Genomic DNA, 7,297 nt, shown 5'->3' with positions numbered 1-7,297 from the left:
GGTCGCATGTTAGGTTGTCATGTGCAATGAACATTCAAGATGTTTGCTATTCCAAATATTTCCTATGTGGCCTTGGACAAGAGAGGCATGGGACTTGGAGCTCTGAGTAAAGGGCTTCTCCCCAGCTTCACAGATACAGTTTGGAAGCCAGTCTGTGCTTTTTGTCATCTGTTTAACCAAAAAGTTGCTTGGGAATTGTGTCCCTTAGTCCTGTTGGATGGCTATATTTTGTCCTGAGGGGTGTGTGGAGGGGATGCAGGGGGACTTTTCTTCCCTTTCTTCCCATTTCAAGTTACACCCAGAGCAGACAGCTCTGAGATTAGGTCCCTTTCCCTGGTTTCCTGTCTCTGTTTTGAGCTGGTTGTCTTGGATGCGTGGGATATGGGCCTAATATGTCAGTGCTTTCTCAAAGCCAGGGGCTGACCAGTGAGTCATGGGGTGGCCATGCATTATAAACAACTTGCACACATCTGAAATATTTTCCAATTACATTTATAAATAATTTAGCAGTGGCAATTTATATTTGACAATTTATAAAGCTCTTTGACATACATGATCTCATTCAGTTTTCACAAATAAGGAAAACAGCTCACCTTACATAGCTGGGATTCAACCCAGATCCCTCTGGTCCAAGTCCTGTGTAAAGTAAACCAGGCAGGAAAAAAAACCCCTACCACTCTCTCACAGGTGGACTTTGTAAACTAGTTAGAGAATCCTGATGTCACAGATGTTGCTGCAGTCAGGCCTTCTAGTCTCATGCAAAATGAAAATCTTGAATCTAGGGACCATCATCCTATTACTCTTGATTTTATCTTCAGAGTATAGTTTGTATTCTCAAGGAAATATTTTTTTTGAAGTGAGAGGGGAGATAAGACTCCTGCATGTGCCCTAACTGGAATCCACCCAGAAACCCCATCTGTGGGGCCCATGCTTGGACCATCCAAGCTATCCTCAGCACCTGAGGCTGACACTCAGACCAATTGAGTCACTGGCTGCAAGAGGTGAAGAGAGAGAGAAGGGGGAGAGAAAGTGGGAGAGAAAGAGATGGTCACTTCTTTTGTGTGCCCCGATTGGGGATTGAATCTGGGACAGATGCATGCTGAGCCAACGCTCTATCTACTGAGCCAACTGGCCAGGGCAGTAAACATGTTTTAGAGCAGTTTTAGGTTCATAGCACAACTGACTGGAAAATACAGAGTTCCTATATACTTCCTGCCTCAACACATGTACAGACTTCCCCACTTTGTGTGTGGACACCCCACGCCACAGAAGTACATTTGTTGCTGAAACCAAACAGTATGTAGCCTTTCAGACTGGCTTCTTTCAATTACTGCTATGCATATAAGTTCCCTTTATGTCTTTTGATGACTTGGTAGCTCATTTATTTTTACTCCTGAATAATATTTCATTGTTTGGTTGTACTGCACTTTCTATTCACCTATTGAAAGACATCTTGGCTGCTTTCAGGTTTTAGCAATTATGAATAAAGCTGTAAACATCCATGTTCAGATTTTTGTGTGGATATACCTTTAAACTCATTTGGGTAAATACCAAGGAGCACAACTGCTAGTCATATGGAAAGAGTATGTTTAGTTTTATAAGAAACTGCCAAATTTGTCTTCCAAAGTTGCCGTACCATTTTGTATTCCTACCTGCAATGTGTCAGTTCTGGCTGCTCTACATTTTACCCACTTTAGTGGTGGTTTGGATTTTCACCATTCTAATAGGCGTGTAGTGATATCTCATTGTTTTAATTTGAACTTCCCTAATGACATGATGTTGAATATCTTTTCATGTACTTTATTGCCATCTGTATCTCTGGAGAGGTGAGTTTTTAGGTCTCTTGCCCATTTTTTTAAATTGGTCACCTAGCTTTTCTCCTGTGTTATATTCTAGGAGGTTTATAGTTTTATATTTTTCATTTAGGTCTGTCATCTATTTTGATTTAATTCTTGTGAATTTTGTCTGGGTTTTTATTTTTGCATGCGGATGTCTAGTTGGCCTAGTACCGTTTATAGAAAAGACTATCTGGGCTGCAGTGTATCATCTTTGCTCCTTTGTCGAAGACCAGTTACTATATTTATGTGGCCTGAGTGAAGGGCTCTCTATTTTGTTTCGTTGATGTATTTGCCTATTTTTTTTTGCCAGGACCATACTGTTTTTTTTTTTTTATTTTTCCACACTGCTGATTATTGTAGCTCTTCTGTAAATGCTGAAGTCAGATAGAGTCAGTCCCCAAGCTTTATTTTTCTTCTTCAATATTGTATCAGCTATTCTGTCTTTTATCTCTATGTAAACATTAGAATTGATTTCTCATTTCTCAATATCTGCAAGTTAACTTGTTGGGGTTTTGATTGGGATTGTCTTGAATCTATAAATCAAGTTGAGAAGAACTGACATATTGACAGGATATAGTTTTATGATTGCATTTATCTGACTTCACAACATGATATTCGAATTAAAGGATGTTCATAATTCCTGGGCAATTTTTTTTATTTGAGAAAGAAACAGATTTGTTTTTCTAGTTATTTATGCATTAATTGATTGATGCTTTTATGTACCCTGACTGTTGAACCCACAACCTTGGCGTATTAGATCAACACTAACCAACTGAGCTGCCCAGCTAGGCTGGGCATTGTCCTTATGAAGATAATCAAAATTTACCAAGGTGGATGGATGGACTGTCAGAATAATGACAACAGCTGTTTCAGCCATTCTAGTAAAATGGTCTGAATGCAGGACTTGTTTTAATAGTTTTTGTTTGTTTTGTTTTGTTTGTTTGTTTTGAGAGAGAGACAGGAAGGGAGAGAAAGGGAAGAGAGATGAGAAGCATCAACTCATAGTTGTTTCACTTTAGTTGTTCATTGATTGCTTCTCATATGTGTCTTTCCTAGGGGGCTCAAGCTGAGCCAGTGACCCCTTGCTCAAGCCAGCAACCTTGAAGCCAGTGACCTTCAGACTCAAGCCATTGACCTGGGGATCATGTCGATGATCCCGTGCTCAGGCTGGCGACCTAGGGGTTTTCAGCTGGGGACTTCATCATTCTGGGTTAATGCTCAATCCACTGAGCCACCAGTGGTAAAGCTTGTTTTAATTGTTTAAAGAGGTTCTGTATTCTTCATTCCTGCTTTAAGGCAAAGGCAGAAACATTATTGGCTCATTATTATGCTTATATTCTCTATTGGTCATCATTGAAAACAAAGGCAAGTCAGATACTTTCCTGGCCCTGGGAGGGTCCACAGTCTGGGAAGGGAAATAATTAATAAACTTTAATAAAGTTCTCTATACGCAGGCCCTTGACTCAGGTCCAGTACTAGGTGTACCAGCTTCTGCTCTTCCCTCATTAATTACAGATGGAATCTATTTGGTGCCCTAAGAAAAAAACATCAGTTTCAAGGGTGCTCAGAATAGTATTCCACACCACCAACTCATTTGTTTTGTTTTTAAACACAGCTTACTTTTAAGAAACCATTAGCTTGTGGTAATCACCCAGCAGTTCACTCCAGGTAGATTATAATCTCACTTTCCTTTTCTCACCCCCCTCTCTCCATGTCATCTATCAAAAGATTCTTTCCTGAACATGCACAGCTCACATGGCCTTTGACCCCTGTCTTGCATATTCCCAGGTGTGTCTCAGAATTCCTAGAAAGATGGGGTTGTGACTCATATTCTCAGTACTAGTCATGCCTTCCTTTTTACCCCTCCCTGACACCCAGCCCAATTAACAACTAAAAAATAAAGCTTTCAAAGCTTTGAAGATCTTGGACCATTTTTCTTGTCCTGCCCTAGTGGCTGATGTTTTTCAAATGCTAATATGTATTACTAATAGAAAGGCTCTTAAGTGAAATGAACTTGGGAAATATTTAGTTAAAATAAACATAAAGCAGGTTTATTTACAAATTTTCAGAGCTTTTTCTATACTTTCTCCAAAATTATTTGCCCAAAACAGTTTATTTTGCGAAAAGTTAACATTTTTATAGCTCCTGAAACATTTCAGAAATGCAAGTCTGAAAAATACCTTTTTTTCAGCTAAGAAATTTCTATACATAATTAATTATAGTTTAAAAATATATATATTTATAGAGTGATGTCAGCAAAATGGTGAACTAGACAGCCCCAAACTCTCACCCCTCTGAAGAAACATTGAAAAAACCAGCAACTGTCAGAACCAACTTTGTCAGAATTCTAGGAAACTAAAGGTTTACACCACGTGAATGTATTGAGAAAAAGAAGCTTAGACAGCTTGTGGCATCTTTGCTTACTCTTGCCCCACTCATTTCCAGGCTTGGAAGTAGTCTTGTAAATAGCTCACATTAGCAGCATGGGACTCTGGTTCATAGTTCCAGAGGAACAGAGCAGACCTTATCTACCAACTATGTTGTCTGCTCTAATCTGTGTAGGGGGTATCCTGAACATCTAACACAAGGTGTTCATCTTTGGTTTGCCTGTCTTGGAACTTGGGGAGGGAAAATAGTAGTCATTACTTGAAAACATGTTAAAGAAATTTAAAAATATTTGCAAGCACCTGGGGCAAACAATTATAGTTAAGACATACAATAGGTTGCTTAAAAGCTAGGAGAAAAGGCCAGGGAGAGTGTTCTTTGGAATACTAAGGCATTCAAAAGCATCTGTGAATACTTAAGGAATTTGGAAAGCCACATGTATGCCCAGGACAGGAAATATACTTAAAAAAGACCCAAGAAGTCTTTAAACATTCACCATAGCTGGTCTATATACATGAGGTAGAATCATAAATGGTCTGGTTAAGTGTTAAACAGTGCCCCAGTACAGAGTCAATACATAAAGCCTGGGACAGGTGGTATTGTTTGTTTTTTAAAATCTTGCATTCAAGGAATTTTCTCATAACACTGGCTGAGCACAACTAGGCCTTTAACAATTAAGAAGAGCAGACCCTGGGGAGGGGGGAGATTCTGAATTCTGGAATATTTGAATGTCCAACTTTCAACAAGAAAAGTCACAAATTACAAAAAGAAACAAGAAAATATGGTTTATTCAAAGGAAAAAAATTACAGAAACCATGCCTGAGGAATCCCAGACATTGTACTCCCTAAACTAAGACTTTAAACCATCTGTTTTAAATATCTTCAAGAGGTAAAAGAAATCAATGTATGAAAAAAGTGAGAATAGCAATGAAGAGAATTTTTAAAGGGAACCACAGAAATTTAGCACTAAAAAGTACAATAACTGAAATGGGAAAATGCACCAGAGGGGTTCAACATCAGATTTGGGTAGGCAGAAGAAAGAATCAGTGAACTTGAAGGTAGAACAATTTAAATGATCCAGGCTGAGGAGCAGAAAGAAAAATGAAGAAAAGTGAATATAGCCTAAAGGACTTATTGGAGATCATAAAGCTTACCAATATATGCATTATGGGAGGTCCAGAAGGAGAAGAGAGAGAAAGGAGCAGAAATAGTACTTAAAGATATAATGACTGAAAAACCTCTTATATCTGAAAGATGTGAATCTACAAGTCCAAGAAACTCAATAAATTCCGAGCAGGATAAAATCAAAGAAATCCACAGGCAACACAAAGGCTTATGTTGTCTTCTTAGCTCTCCCCCTTATCACAGGGTTCCATCTAGGCCACTTGAGTGAAGAGGTGGTCACACCTGCCCCCTTTAGCCCAGGGCACTTCCCCAGTTGTGTGGCGCCTCCCAGTATATAAACCAAAACAAAGAACAACTTGAGAAGGTGACTTTATTAAAAACAATGGAATATGTCTGACCTGTGGTGGTGCAGTAGGTAAAAGCATTGACCTGGAATGCTGAGGTTGCTGGTTCAAAACCCCAGGCTCGCCTGGTCAAGGCACATATGGGAGTTGATGCTTCCTGCTTCTCCTCCCTTCTCTCTCTCTCTCTCTCTCTCTCTCTCTCTCTCTCTCTCTCTGTTTCCTCTCTCTAAAAAATGAATAAAAAATCTAAAAAAAAGTTTAAAAAAAAAAACAATGGAATATTCTGATAATCATGACATGGGTTTGTAAATGAAGAAGAAACAGGAACTACTGATAAACTCATAATGGTACCACTGAAAGCTGCAGTGGTTCTGGGCCAGGGGAGCACCAACACACTGTGCTGGAAGTGGGTTCATCGCCTGAGCTCTGTCATGTGGAAAGAACTCACCTTCTTAACCTTTTCTGTTTAGGTACCTTATGTGTCACTGCAGGGTGTGAAGTTTGGCAATTAAAAATACAAGTATACAAGTATAGTCAAATTGGGCCCTGGCCAGTTGGCTTAGTGGTAGAGCATCAGCCTGGCATGTGGAAGTCCTGAGTTCAATCCCCAGTCAGGGCATACAGGAAGTCAGCCTCTGCCTCCCTGCCTCTCACTTATTAAAAAAATTAAAATAAAAAACCCCAAGTATAGTTAAATTGTCGAAAATAGAGTCAAAGTGAAAATCTGAAAAGCAGCAGAAGCAACTCCTCATGTACAAGATATCCTTAATATTAACAGCCATTTTCTCATCAGAAAACACAGAAGCTAGAGGTAGTGTGATGACATATTTAAGATGCTAAAAGAAAAACTGTCAAATTTTATATACAGCAAACCTATCCTTCAAGAATGAAGAATTAAAATATTCCCTGATGAACAAAAGCTAAGGAGGTTCATTACTAGTAGATCTGCCCTACAAAAAATTATATATTTAGTCTCTTGGCCATCCTGTTTGTCAAGAGTTCCAGAAGATATCCAAATTTTGAACCAGAAGATACCCAAGCATCTATTCTTGGGTTCCAGTCATAATCTTCCCTGTTCCTGTATTAGTCATATATTTCTGTGTAACAAATTACCTCAATATAGAATGGCTTTAACAACGAACATTTATGGTCAGCCAGTTTTTGTGGGTCGGGAATCCAGATATGGCTCAGCTGGGCACCGCTGACTCAAGGTCTCTCACAAGGTTGCTGTCAAGCTGTTGTCTGGGGTTGTGGTTTCATCTGAAGAATCAAATAGTGGGAGGGAGTTATACTGCCAAGCTCACAAGGGCATGAATACCAGGAAGCAGAGATTACTGGGGGTTGGCAGCATTTTAGAAGCTAGCTACCACACCCCATTTGTGTGTCAGCAAACCCTCTTCCCTTAATTGTCAGGATCAATCATCTTGTGTGGTGTAGATAAAGATTATACTTCCCAGATTCCTCTTCAAAAAGGAACCTATTGCTCCAGCTGTTGGGAGGGTTGTGAGCAGATGGCCTCCAGTTGACAACTCCTTCAGGGAGCCTCAGTTACAGACTCCCCTCATCCAAGGGCATGTCTCTCCCTGATTCTAGACATTTGGGCCC

The sequence above is a fragment of the Saccopteryx leptura genome, chromosome 3, assembly GCF_036850995.1.
Source record: "Saccopteryx leptura isolate mSacLep1 chromosome 3, mSacLep1_pri_phased_curated, whole genome shotgun sequence".
NCBI lineage: Eukaryota > Metazoa > Chordata > Mammalia > Chiroptera > Emballonuridae > Saccopteryx > Saccopteryx leptura.
Note: the sequence above shows the minus strand (reverse complement) of the source record.